At 47.8% G+C, this 14,874-nt stretch overlaps 1 protein-coding gene across 1 annotated transcript in view; it reads right to left on the minus strand.

The window, feature by feature from the left end:
* The window catches only part of ERVV-2 (endogenous retrovirus group V, member 2), a 6,237-nt gene extending 3,364 nt beyond the window's left edge, over positions 1–2,873 (minus strand). The window contains exon 1 of the mRNA XM_011946176.1: positions 2,653–2,873. The gene's annotated coding sequence lies outside the window, so the exon portion shown is untranslated. The remainder of the gene's footprint in view (positions 1–2,652) is intronic.
* Between the last annotated feature and the right edge of the window lie 12,001 nt (positions 2,874–14,874).

The raw sequence follows: 14,874 nt of genomic DNA on the forward strand, positions 1-14,874 counted from the left end.
TTTGTATTTTTTAGTAGAGATGGGGTTTCACTGGGTTAGCCAGGATGGTCTCAATCTCCTGACCTCGTGATCCACCCATCTCAGCCTCCAAAGTGCTGGGATTACAGGTTTGAGCCACCGCGCCCGGCCAATCATGAAGATTTTCACATAAGGGACCTCTGACCGTTTGTGTTGGCATTGGCAGTAAAGGTCAAGCTGGAATATGGTATTAACATTTAAGCTCTCCACCTTTGACCAGGTTCCTGCCCTTCTGGTTCATATTTTGAGCAAACTATATTGCAAAGGAAAATCAGTGTGTTTTGTTTTACAATCTAGGGATCAACCTTATCCCAGATTCCAAGGGGACCCAGGAGGGGAACCCTAGGATATAAAGACCTGATTACCCATCTGAAAGAGAAGACAAGGGAGAATGCAGGATGGAGGAAGCATCCCTTTACCTATTTGGTGACTCATGAAGGTCAGGCATTCCATACCTTGACCTAAATGAGGTGTCTCATGCCTCTCCCTGCAAGGGGCAAGTGTCCTTCACCGTCGAGCTCTGGAATTAGCCCTACCGTGTGCTCTGCCATTTGCATTCCTTCCTATCGTTTTGCTCAGAAGGATTTCTTAGATTTCCTGGGATTGATGCCCAGCAGTGATGCCTTCCACACTTCCGTGTTGGGTAAGGAAGGGTGGAAGAATGTCTGCCATGAGAGTAGTTCTCTTCTCTTCTCTCATGTTCCCAGTGACCCTGGTTCTGCAGGAAGCCCAGTAGTTGTGCCCCTACTGGAATGTGAGAAGCATTTTCCATCAGCTTATTCAACACAAAGCAAAAAGGACCTGAGTACTTCATGGGTCTGTTACAATGGCCTAATGAGGGGAAGAAAGAAGTCCCCATAGGAAACCCTGGTTGTACAGAGAAACTAGGGAGTAAGGAAGTGGTCACAGGTGACCCTCTGGAGGAGCCAGGCAGTTCAGTTGAGAAGTCACGGAAAGAGGCATTTTTGAAGAGTAGTCAGGTGGACAGGACCTAATAATAAATGAGGGATTTCTTTTTTTTTTGAGACAGAGTTTTGCTCTTGTTGCCCAGGCTGGAGTGCAATGGCGTGATCTCTGCTCACTGCAACGTCTGCCTCCCGGGTTCAAGTGATTCTCCTGCCTCAGCCTCCCAAGTAGCTGGGATTACAAGCGTGTGCCACCACGCCCAGCTAATTTTTGTATGTTTAGTAGAGATGGGGTTTCACCATGTTGGCCAGGCTGGTCTTGAACTCCTGACCTCAAGTGATCCACCCTCCTCAACCTCTCAGAGTGCTGGGATTACAGGCATGAGCCACTGCACCTGGCCAAGATGAGGGATTTCTTTAAGCATCCTGCCAGTGCTGGTCCCTCCAGTGAAAAAGGAGGCAAGGGAAAGGACAAAGCTGAGTCTCATTTCTGAGGAAAAAAGTATAAACATCGGCATAGGCCCTCAGAGGACTCTGGCACCTGGCAATGAAGCAAACGCAGCAGGTCCTGGATGAGCAGGGCAATGTGAGGGTCTTGCACCCGAAGGAAGAATTCATGAAATCCCGGTGGCAAGGAGAGGGACAGCAAAGAATAAGCAGAGTGACCTGGCAGATTAAGCACCGGTGGGAGCATATTGTGTTCAGGGGATTGAACAGCCATGAACGGCAAGTATCAGAGCTGACTTAACACAGGACTGTAGTTTTAGTTAAAAGGTATGGTCCAGGGCCAGGCGCAGTGGCTCATGCCTGTAATCCCAGCACTTTGGGAGGCTGAGGCGGGTGGATCACAAGGTCAGGAGATCAAGACCATCCTGGCTAACACGGGGCAACCCCGTCTCTACTAAAAATACAAAAAATTAGCCGGGCGTGGTGGCGGGCGCCTGTAGTCCCAGCTGCTCGGGAGGCTGAGGCAGGAGAATGGCGTGAGCTCGCAGTGAGCCGAGATTGCGCCACTGCACTCCAGCCTGGGTGACAGAGCGAGACTCCATCTCAAAAAAAAAAAAAAAAAAAAAGATATGGTCCAGGCGCCGTGGCTTACGCCTGTAATCCCAGCACTTTGGGAGGCAGAGGCAGGCAGATCACGAGGCCAGGAGCTCGAGATCAGCCTGGCCAATATGGTGATACCCCATCTCTACTGAAAATACAAAAATTAGCCGGGCATAGTGGCGCACGCCTGTAGTCCCAGCTACTCTGGAGTCTGAGGCAGAAGAATCGCTTGAATCCGGGAGGCGGAGGTTGCAGTGAGCTGAGATCACGTCATTGCACTGCAGGCTGGGTGACAGCGTGAGACTCTGTCCCCCCACCCCCCCAAAAAAACAAAAACATATGAAACTCCCCAGTCACTGCACAGCCAGGCATATTCCCTGCCACCTTTATAAGCCTCCTGCGGAATGGTCACCATGTGTCTCAGATCTACTGAATGTGGAGTTTAAAGTCCTCCCTCCTCTGCTTATCACCCCTCAGGATAAGCTGAGAAATCAGCCAGAGGGAGCAGAGTCACAGTGACTGAAGGGAAATGGTACGGGGCAGTTGTTAGTGGACAGAGCCTGAGAGGAGAAACCCCTCCCCTTAAAGCTGCAAGAACTGCATTAGGGCAGGAGGTTCTTCAGTGCAGAAAGAAGCAGAGATCGTCAACTAGAGAATCTGGCCCCAGCTTTTGGGCACTTACCTTGCTAACCCCGTCAGGTAACCAGGTAACCAGGTGAAAATACCAGATGTTGCCTGGAGGCGTGTGGAAGTCCTCTGGTTCTTGGTCTTCTTGGATTCAGTCAAGAGATGTGCAGAAAGAGTTAAAGGGTAAATGCCCTTCATTTAAAGAGATTGGATCTCAGAAAGAAGAGACACCTTGAACAACAGAACTGGGTGGGCTCCTGAAAAGAAGGAGTCTGTCCTTACTAATGCTGGCCTGACCCTTTTAATGAGAACCTGACATGATTATTCATGAAGGGGCCCTGCACAGGTGTTATTAGTAAGCATGTTCCAGGAAGTCCTCTGGGCAGGAATGTGCTGTGACTGTCCTTGCTAGTACACACATCACATGTCTCATTAGCATCTCAAATCTCCACCCAGGGGTGTGGCTTTTATTTATTTTTTTCTAGAATCATATTCGAAAAAAGGAGGATGTGTTTCTTAGTATTATAATGAGCAAAAGGCCATTCTAGGATGAATTATTAGAGGAGTGCGCATGCTTCTTAATAGGCAAAATCCACTAGCTGGGTTATTTCTGGCTAGGGCCTGATAATTCTTTTCCTGGGCCAGACAAGCCCAGCCACAAGGACAGGTGTAGGCAAGGTAGCCACTGTCCTGCTTTTGCTGTCACAAGGGGATTGTCAGTGGGCTCTGTTTCTAAAGATTCCTTTCCTTAACTGCTCATGCCTGGCTACCTACCTACTCCAACAGCTGGTTTGTGGACGGAAAGACTTGATTGATTGATTGATTGATTGATTGAGATGGTGTCTCGCTCTGTCGCCCAGGCTGGAGTGCAGTGGCGTGATCTCGGCTCACTGCAACCGCCAACTCCCTGATTCAAGTGATTCTCCTGCCTCAGCCTCCCGAGTAGCTGGGATTACAGCCACATGCCACCATGCCCAATTAATTTTTGTATTTTTAGTAGAGACGGGGTTTCACCACATTGGCCAGGATGGTCTTGATCTCCTGACCTCGTGATCCACCCGCCTCAGCCTCCTTAAGTGATGGGATTACAGGCTTGAGCCACCGCACCTGGCACTAGAAAGACTTTTTTTTTTTTTTTTTTTTGAGATGAAGTCTCGCTCTGTCACCCAGGCTAGAGTGCAGTGGCCGGATCTCAGCTCACTGCAAGCTCCGCCTCCCGGGTTTACGCCATTCTCCTGCCTCAGCCTCCCGAGTAGCTGGGACTACAGGCGCCCGCCACCTCGCCCGGCTAGTTTTTTGTATTTTTTAGTAGAGATGGGGTCTCACCATGTTAGCCAGGATGGTCTTGATCTCCCGACCTCGTGATCCGCCCGTCTCGGCCTCCCGAAGTGCTGGGATTACAGGCTATAAAGACTTTTAAAGTAGTATCTAGTTCATCCACATCTGTATGTTTCTTCTATAAGCAATCTGAATGCAAATTTACCTAAAGCTTTTCCCCTGAGGTCACAGAGAACAACTTTCTTCACCTTAATTTTATTTTCAGCTGGGCATGGTGGTGCACACCTGTAATCCCAGCACAGTGGGAGGCTGATGCAGGAGGATCACTTGAGTTCAGAAGTTTGGGACCAGCCTGGGCAACATGACAAACCCCATCTCTACAAAAAAATACAAAAAAATTAGCTGGGCATAGTGTTGTGACTCCATAGTCCCAGCTACTGAGGAGGCTGAGCTGGGAGGACGGCTTGAGCCCAGGAGGTGGAGGGTACAGTGAGCTGTGATCATGCCACTGCACTCCAGCCTGGGGGACAGAGAGAGACCCTGTCTCAAAAACAAACAAAAAACAAAAAAACCCAATCAAAAAAAGTTTATTCTCATTAGGTTATTTCTCTGAACACGAGAGAAAATGTTTCTGAATTACCTTCCTTCATCAGGGCTCAGCTGGTACCAAAAAGGATGTCAAGAAAATTTAGATGAATATGAGAATGTGACATGGATCTGACGTATAAATTAGTGTTTTTATTGTCAAATTATAACCAAAGAATTCTTGAAGCTGTGAGAATACGTTTTCCCATGATCAGCAGAAAAATGTGTAAGGGGACACTATTTTCCTTCATATAACCCTAGCTTTCTGCTTCATTTGACAGTTGCAGAGACCCTTGAAGTTGGAAATGTAGCGCGGTATCTTCCAACAAGAACCAATCAGTGTCTTGCATGGGATAGAAATGAATACCACACATCCGGAATGCACACTGAGGACCCTTCAATGTCATTCAAAAACTGAGGTAAGCAGCAGTCTGCTATTGTTCTTACTATTTGAGTTCTGTTTTTCAAGTAGAAGACGTGTATTTATTATTTTTTAAAATCTTTGTTTGATGTTATAATATGTGGTGACAATGTTGAAGTTTACCACAGCACTGTAAAACTAGTAAATAGTGGCCGGGCACGGTGGCTCAAGCCTGTAATCCCAGCACTTTGGGAGGCCGAGACGGGCGGATCACGAGGTCAGGAGATCGAGACCATCCTGGCTAACACGATGAAACCCCGTCTCTACTAAAAAATACAAAAAAACTAGCCGGGCGAGGTGGCGGGTGCCTGTAGTCCCAGCTACTCGGGAGGCTGAGACAGGAGAATGGCAGGAACCCAGGAGGCAGAGCTTGCAGTGAGCTGAGATCCGGCCACTGCACTCCAGCCTGGGCGACAGAGCGAGACTCCGTCTCAAAAAAAAAAAATAGCAAAGGTTGAAGGACCCACCGGAAGGTCACATGTTCTCCAGACCTCTTCAGACTGTGCCTTGGGGAAAAAATAACAAAAAACAAAAAAACCTACCAGAAACCACTCCCCTGCCCAACCCAAAACTTAGTTCAAATAACCCCACTTTCCCCAGAGTACTTCAAGTCTAATGATACCTTCTTTGCTTACTAGGAAAAAGCTCCAATTTCCCACCCTTTGTCTCACCAAGGATTACTCAATTGTTTATCCACATTGATCAGTGGGAACAATGCTTGTTTACTTGACTTAATCAAATCTTATTTAGGCTTCTCTCTTACTTCAAGGTCTCTGACTATTGGGTCACTCTTGGGCACTGAAATTCAGAACAGCCTCTCCTCCTTAATCACGCTTGGCCACTATGATTTAGAATAACTTCTCCTCCTTAATATCCCCTCCCAAGAGTAGGCTGACCTTAGGATAAAACATTCCCTGAGCCGGGTACGGTGGCTCATGCCTGTAATCCCAGCACTTTGGGAGGCCAAGGTAGGCGGATCATGAGGTCAAGAGATTGAGACCATCCTGGCCAACATGGTGAAATCCTGTCTCTACTAAAGATACAAAGATGAGTGGGGGGTGGTGGCACACACCCATAGTCTCAGCTATTCGGGAGGCCGAGGGAGGAGAATAGCTTGAACCCAGGAGGCAGAGGTTGCAGTGAGCTGAGATCGTGATACTGCACTCCCACCTGGGCGACAGAACGAGACTGTCTCAAAAAAAAAATTCCCTGAGTAGGTCACAGCAGATGTTCATCCCCTGCCCCATACCTGGTACCTTCTAGCCTTGCTTCCTTCTTTAGAGAAAAGAAAAGCCCGTTTCTTGTAACTCAAACATTTGCAGATCTTGTGGTTGGAGCATTCTCCCTACCACAATATATTTTTTGAATAGAATCTCTTCTAATCGATGTCCAAATTTGTTTTTTGACAGTAGTAAATATTTTCATTGTTCCATCTGTGTTAGGATATGTACATTCTCTCTTTTTTTTTTTTTTCTTATGACACAGGCTATAATATATACTCAAGAGATGAAAGTACTTCCTGGATGGGCTCAGTGGCTCATGCCTGTAATCCTGGCATTTCGGCAGGCTGAGTTGGGAGGATCACTTGAGACCAGGAGTTTGAGACTGGCCTGGGCAACATGGCAAAATCCTGTCTCTACAAAAAATACAAAAATTAGCCAGGCATGATGGTACATGCCTGTAGTCCCAGCTACCAGGAGGCTGAGGTGAGAGGATCACCTGAGCATGGGGAGGTTGAAGCTGCAAAGAGCATGATCATGCCACTGCACTCCAGTCTGGGTGGCAGAATGAGATTCTGACACACACACACACACACACACACACACACACACACACACACAAAGTAGTTCCTAATTTAACTTGTTTGAAAAAATCCATATTAATTTGCATTTCTCTTATAATGATATTACAAGGAGGTGTAATAGGAAAATAAATCTTGGACCCCAAAATCACTTAGCCAAGGGAAAAGTCAAACTGGGAACTATGTCAGGCAAATGTGCCTCCCATTTTATTCCTTATTCCTAAATAAGATAGCTACAAAGATTTTTTTTTTTTTTTGAGACGGAGTCTCGCTCTGTTGCCCAGGCTGGAGTGCAGTGGCCGGATCTCAGCTCACTGCAAGCTCCGCCTCCCGGGTTCACGCCATTCTCCTGCCTCAGCCTCCCGAGTAGCTGGGACTACAGGCGCCCGCCAACACGCCCGGCTAATTTTTTTGTATTTTAGTAGAGACGGGGTTTCACCGTGTTAGCCAGGATGGTCTCGATCTCCTGACCTCGTGATCCGCCCGTCTTGGCCTCCCAAAGTGCTGGGATTACAGGCTTGAGCCACCGCGCCCGGCCATCTACAAAGATTTTTAAAAGCTACATACCTTCCTCAAAATTTACCTACGAGGAAATTCCTTGTGGACAAAGGACAGACAGAACGCAATGTCATCCCTCTGCTCACGTGACACAAATGCATATCTGATTTTTTCCTTTGTCTTATTGTTTCACTAAGCCAGACTAAGGCATAAGTGACTATTCCTATAAATCAAAAATTCAGTGAAAGCCTAATCAGAAACTCCAAAAGAATGGAACAGTTTGTCTGTTATCTACCTATGACCTAGAAGCTTCCTCCCTGATTGAGGTGTGCGACTTTCCACACCAAATTGATGTACATCTTTCATATATTCCTATTTTATTTTATTTTTAAAATTTGAGACAGAGTCTCACTCTGTCACCCAGGCTGGAGTGCAGTGGTCCTATCTCAGCTCACTGCAACCTCCACCTCTCGGGTTCAAGCAAATCTCCTGCCTTAGCCTCCCGAGTAGCTGAGATTACAGACACGCACCACCACATCTGGCTAATTTTTGTATTTTTAGTAGAGACAGGCTTTCACCATGTAGGCCAGGCTGGTTTCCAACTCCTGATGTTGTGATCTGCCCGCCTTGGCCTCCCAAATTGTTGGGATTACAGGCATGAGCCACTGCGCCCAGCCCGTATCTTTCATATATTGATTGATGTCTCATGTCTCCCTAAAATGTATAAAACCAAACTGTACTTAGACCACCTTGGGCACATGTCATCAGGATTTCCTGAGGCTGTGTCACAGGCACGTTGTTAACCTTGGCAATATAAACTTTCTAAATTTAGATTGAGAAAGTTTAATTTTGAGACCTGATTGATTGAGACCTGTCTCAGATACTCTTGGTTGACAAATTGGTGACCCAAGGAAGTAACTCTGAGTGGAGGGGGCCCTGACCTTTGACAAATCTCCTATTGGTGCTTGGTACCAGATTGAGCTATCCTTATGGCTCAAACCGATAGGACAATTGGCTGAGGCCTAGGAGCCCCCTCTCCAGAGAATCCCTGATCTACCAACTTTGGTTGAGATCTTAAGTTTATTTTGCTGTACAACTTCTTTTTCTGGAGTTTTACTTGCTTCCAATAAGGAAGGCACGTTTTCCTGCTTCCATGACAACGGAAGGCAGGTAACTCCTTTCTAAAGTTTAAGCTCGCTTCCAATTGGGAAGGTGAATTTGAGTTTTTTTTCCTGCTTCTAGGATGGTATACCCATTCCTAGGTACATAGGTGAATTTGGGGTTCTGTCTTGGCTAAAGTTAAGATTAATAATCAGCTGGTTTAAATTTCTCCTTACCATTAGAGCACTCAGTATATTGTTTGGGGTTTTTTTGTTATTGTTTGTGCCGGTCTTTCTCCCATCAAATGTTTTAGGTTTTTGTTTTGTTTGTTTTGTTTTTCTTTGAGGAAGTTTCGATCTTGTCACCAAGGCTGGAGTACAATGTCGCAACCTTGCCTCACTGCAACCTCTGCCTCCCAGGTTCAAGTGATTCTCCTGCCTCAGCCTCCCAAGTAGCTGAGATTCCAGGCACACAGCACCATGTCTGGCTACTTTTTGTATTTTTAGTAGATACAGGGTTTCCCCATGTTGGCCAGGCTGGTCTTGAACTCCTGACCTCAGGTGACCCACCCGCCTCAGCCCCCCAAAGTGCTGGGATTACAGGCATGAGCCACCGTACCTGGCCATTGCTTATTATTTAAAGCAAAAATTGGTGATATAACTTATCACTGAACCTGAAACTGCCTTTGCAAAAAATTATGATAGAGAAATCTAACCTAATTGTTGCGTCTAACACACAAGCTATGTTTGCTCATTACTGGGCATTGGCCCAGCTAACTATGGGTGAAATTCCGTTTATAGTTACGACTTTGAAGAAAGGGTGATAGTAGTCCCTCCCCAAAGTGACCCTCTCGGGTGACTGAAACCAACTTTCTAAGACTAATGAAAGGCTACAATGTTAGGATTATGGGAGGTAACTGAATTCTGCTAAAATGTAGACAGAAACAATAACCAGTGATTTGTAATTTCTCAGCTGCTCCTGTAGATAACATTACTATTTTGAAAACCTAAGATTGGTCTTTGAGGTATTTTTCAGACTTTTACAATTGGGCAGAGTCACTCAGGCCACCTGGACATCTTCTTCACTGGTACCAGAGAACTGGCACCACCCGGTCCTGTGACCTTCACCCAGAAACTGACTCAGCTCCAGGAGACCTGTTTTGAACCCTCCTATGATCTTCTCCACAACTAATGAGCCACACCAATTCCCTAGCCCCTTGCTCTCTGAATTATCCTCAAAACCCTAGCCTCCCAACTTTTCGGGTGACAGATTTGAGAACTAACTTCCCCGTCTCCCAACTTGTTCCACTTGGCTAGCCCTGCAATAATTAAACTCTTTGCTGCAAAACCCTCCTGTTTTCAGTGCACTGTCTCTTCTGGGCAGAGGCAAGATGAATCCAGGGTGATGACAGACCTAGCTTTCCATGCTTACACCCCAGGTGTTGTCTCTATGAAAGTCTCTGGATGCCAGGCCCTCTGGCTCACGCCTGTAATCCCAGCACTTTGGGAGGTCGAGGCTGACGGATTTGGAACTCCATTTCAAAAAGAAAAAGAAAAAGAAAAGAAAGTCTTTGGAAATGAGTACAAGGTTGACTCTCTGGAGTAAATGGAGATTAGAAAATAAAAGGATTTCTGGCCGGGCGCGGTGGCTCAAGCCTGTAATCCCAGCACTTTGGGAGGCCGAGACGGGCGGATCACGAGGTCAGGAGTTTGAGACCATCCTGGCTAACACGGTGAAACCCCGTCTCTACTAAAAAATACAAAAAGCTAGCTGGGCGAGGTGGCGGGCGCCTGTAGTCCCAGCTACTCGGGAGGCTGAGGCAGGAGAATGGTGTAAACCCGGGAGGCGGAGCTTGCAGCGAGCTGAGAAGATCCGGCCACTGCACTCCAGCCAGGGCGACAGAGCGAGACTCCGCCTCAATAAATAAATAAATAAATAAAAGGATTTCTGTTTTGTTTTGTGGAACATCAGCATGGGATTGCACCATTACCCTCATTTCTCATTGCAGTTTACATCCCCTTCACAGACAATTCTGGGGCTTTTAAATTAAGTTGCTAAACTTAATTTCGATAGCAGGAATTTTCCTGGATCCACTCACCAACAGTTTGCCCTGCCCCAGGGAGATCCTGCTGAGTTGCTTCAGCCTCACTGGTAAATGTTGCCTCCTAAACCCGGAAAATAGAGATGCCATGGGAGCCAGAAGAGGAAAGCACAGGCCCAGCTCCTCCGCGGAGGCCCCGCCCCCTTCCTTCTTCCCTCACCAAGCTGTCGCTCGCGGGACCCGCCCAGGCTTCCGCTCCGCGCGCTTAGTTTCCTGCAGACCCGGAAACAGATCGCGCGGAGTGAACCTTTTATGGCGGCGCGTGCATTTCCCTGTTTGTTATTAAGATTAACCTTGGGCTTCGCAGTTCTCTCACCTCCATACCCCGGATTGGAGGTTCGTACACCCCTGAAAATTCTCATACCGCTCCCCTCACTGTTAGTAAGTCACACATCGTTGTGAGACTCTTGGAGTCGTGTCAATGATTTGGGGTAAAATCATTCTGAGGCTGGTTCCGTCGCCGGTGTTTCTGCCTTCAGGTCATGTAGACATGTTATTTCCTTGAAATTTTCTGTTCGAAACTCTTTACTGACACCTCCTCCTGCCCTGCACTTTTTCAGGTCCTCACCCGCGAGGTGGAGTCGCATCCTGGGCGCCTCCCAGCCTCGCCCTCGTCGGCCCCGCAGCCCCAGTCCCAGGGAGGCCGCCGTCCTCTGCCTGGTGGGATCCTGCACACCCCACCCCTGTCCTAAGGCACCGTCACCCCTTACCTCCCTCCAACTCATGCTGGGCCCTGCTGCTCCCCAGGCCTTTCGTTTGCAGTCACCGCTTCCCCTTTGCCCGCGTTAGGGAGGTGCCCGGGGCCTGTCCTGTGACAACCCAGTGTTCTTGCCTTCCCAGCTCCACCCCCTGAAAAATGTGCTCCTGCGGATGCAGGCGTCTTACTGCAAACCCTCCTGTGAATGTGTGGGCCAAGGGGATCTGGAAACAGGGACTACGAGAGAAGTAGACAAACTGAGACAGAGAATGAGGGAAACCCATAAACAGATGGCAAAATGGAGGTTGCACGGGGGATTCACAAAGAGCCAGGAAGAGTGAAAGAAGGAGCTGAGAAAGTAACAGGATGGGGAAACAACTGGAGAAATGTAGAGAAAAGCTCCATGTCCAGAAAGATGAAGGACAGCAAAGTAGGGAAAGGGGCAGCAGAGGGGAGGCTTCTCAGACAGAGAGTGAGGGAGAGGAGTAGGGATTTGGAGCCGCGGCAGGCAGCAGCGTGGTGCTGGGACAGCAAGAAGGGGCGGATGGTGATAAGGAGAGCAGAGGGAGAACCACAGCAGGGTTCTCAGGGATTATTGGTTCAAATTCATTAAAAGCTATAGGCCTGTTCAGATTGTCTGTTTCTCTTTGAGTTTTGGTGCTGGAACAACTGGACATGCAAATGGAAAAAAAGAAAAAAATCCAACTAAAAACCTCACATTTTGTGCATAAATTAACTCAGAATGGATCATAGACCTCAGTATAAGCCTAGGGATCTGAGGGTGCTAGAGACTGAGGACAAGGGGGCATAAACAGGGAAGAGGGAGTTTAACAGGGGAAGTAGAGATGGAGGAAGACAGAGGCAGAAATATATGGACACTAGGGACAATCCAGTGATTGGGGAGAAAGAGGGACAGGAGGTGAAACAAGTTGCAAGACTGGAGCAGAACAGGTGGAAAAGATGGAATAGCGGGAAGAAGGAGAGAAACAGCAAGAGAGGAGAGAGGCTCAAAATGAGGAGCAGAAACCCAGGGGGAAACAGAAAAGAACCCAAGAGTTAGAGAAGATGGGAATGAGAGAGATGTATGGAATAAGGGAGGGAAACACAGAATAATGAACAAAGAGGGGATTGATAGGATAAGTTGACTAAGTTTTACATATTGATTTCTCTGCTTATAATATAACACATATGAAATTTTTTTCTGGGCGCAGTGGCTCATGCCTGTAATCCCAGCACTTTGGGAAGCTGAGGCAGGTGGATCACCTGAGGTCAGGAGCTTAAGACCAGCCTAGCTAAGATGGTGAAAACTCATCTCTACTAAAAATACAAAAATTAGCCGAGCGTGGTGGTGCCCGCCTTTAGTCCCAGCTACTCAGGAGGCTGAGGCAGGAGAATCGCTTGAACCCTGGAGGTGGAGGTTGTGGTGAGCCGAGATCATGCCACTACACTCCAGCCTGGGCAACAAAGCAAGACTTCGACTCAGGAAAAAAAGAAAGAAAGAAAGAAAGAAAAAGAAAAAGCTTTAGAGCAGAAATAAAAGGAAGGAAAGTACACTTGGAAGAGGGCCAGGTGGATGACTTGAAAGGCAAGTGTGCAGTTTGACCTTTTGACTTAGGGTTGTATACGTTGGCATACTTCCGGGGTCTTGCTTCCTTGGGGTGGGCTGTTCTTCCCTCGGGGTGGGCTGTCCACATGCACACTCGCCGAACTCCTGAGATCTCATGGGAAGGGGCTGATCGCGTTTCAGGTGTTTTCTGTCTATGCCTTTCCCTGGTGCTGGCTGTGACTAATTATTATTTTAGAGAGACAGTTAACAACCACCTGACCATCACCTGATGGTTGCCTGGCTCATTCTTGATGTGTGTGTATGGGGAGGGGGAGCCCTCTCCTGCTCATACCATATGAGCTACCTACTGTAACAAAATGTCATTCTTTGAAGTTGCAAATCTTTGAAACATCCTGCCTGACGTGTTTGCTCATTCACGTATGCCTTCCCTCGGTCCCTCTCATCTCACTTAGATTCCGTCGTGCATGACCTAGTGACATGAACTTCTGAAGAGGCTCCGCTGGGCATGGTCCTGGGAAGGACTGACACCCAGACATAGATTGGAGATGGGGTGTGGGCCTTGTGGTTTCAGTGCTACTGGGGAGCAGGGATTGTTTAGGGACACAAATATCTTCACTGTTTTTGACCACTTGAGTCCATCCACATGCCTCTTCTCCAAAGTTTTCTGTCACCAATTTTCCAGTCATGCTCCTTCCAAGTCCCTGACCATCCAGCCAAACCATTAGCTACAGCTCATGAGTCAGTATATAATCACACATCTGGCCATTTCTCCTGCCAACCAAAGTACGCAACCAGGTGTGCTACTCAAAGTTCTGCCCACTGGGAAGATTTCCCTTCACCACTATTCTTCAGGGATGTCCTAGAAAGTGCTGCAGCTGTCTGCTTTCAGATGATACCTTCATATCATGCAGAACCATCTGTAAACTGGGCCCTAGTCTTCTTTTGCTGTGTTAACTGATCATAGGGAACTCCCCATGAGAATGTTGGTGCAGGCTGAGGGAGAGAAGGCAGGTGGCAGGAGTAGAGACTATGGGCATTGAAGCCACTTTCTCTTTCTCTTTCTTTCTTTTTTTTTTTTTGAGATGGAGTCTCGCTCTGTCGCCCAGGCTGGAGGAGTGCAGTGGCACAATCTCGGTTCACTGCAGCCTCCACCTCTCGGGTTCAAGCGATTCTCCTGCCTCAGCCTCCTGAGTAACTGTGATTACAGGCATGCACCACCACACCTGGCTAATTTTTGTATTTTTAGTAGAGATGGGGTTTTGCCATGTTGACCAGGCTGGTCTCAAACTCCTGACCTTGAGCGATCCACCCACCTCGGCCTCCCAAAGTGCTGGGATTATAGGCGTGAGCCACCGTGCCTGGCCATTTGAGCCACTTTCTCGTGTAACTTCCTTGTGCCTTCAGGAACTGCTTGAGCCCAATCACATATATACCGTTCCCATTTGATGATGGAATGCTGCTGTGCATGCACAGCTTTATGGCTCCATGAGTCAGAAAGCACCCAGTTCATGATAGGCACATCAGGTCTCATGGTAACTTGGTGACCCATAGTCAAATGTTCAGTCTCTACCAAGGCCCAGTAACCGACTGGGAGCTGTCTTTCAAAAGGTGAGTAGTTATCTGCAGAGGATGGTAGGCCCTTGCTCCAAAATCTCAGAGGCCCCACTATGATTCACCTTTAGGGGCCTGACAGAGGCTCCAAACAGCATGCCTATCTGCTACTGACACTTCGAGTACCATTGGATCTGCTGGGTCATATGGCCCAGTGGCAGAGCAGCTTGCACAACAGCCTGGACCTGTTGCGGAGTCTTCTGTTCTAGACCACACTCAAAATTGGCAGCCTTTCGGGTCACTTGATAAATGAGCTGGAGTAACACATCCAAATGAGGAATGTGTTGTCTCCAAATCCAAACAGGCCCACTAGGTGTTATGCCTCTTTCTTTGTGGTAGGAAGGGCCAAATGCAGCAACTTATCGTTCACCTTGGAAGGAAGATCTTGGCTGGATGCAGTGGCTCACGCGTGTAATCGCAGCACTTTGGGAGGCTGAGGCGGGTGGATCACCTGAGGTCAGGAGTTCAAGACCAACATTGTGAAACCCTGTCTCTACTAAAAATACAAAAAATTATCGTGGCATGGTGGCAGATGCCTATAATCCCAGCTACTCGGGAGGCTGAGGCAGGAGAATTGCTTGAACCCAGGAGGCGGAGGTTGCACTGAGCCGAGATCA

This window comes from Colobus angolensis, unplaced genomic scaffold (genome assembly GCF_000951035.1).
Source record: "Colobus angolensis palliatus isolate OR3802 unplaced genomic scaffold, Cang.pa_1.0 Scaffold25, whole genome shotgun sequence".
NCBI classification, from domain to species: Eukaryota; Metazoa; Chordata; class Mammalia; order Primates; family Cercopithecidae; genus Colobus; species Colobus angolensis.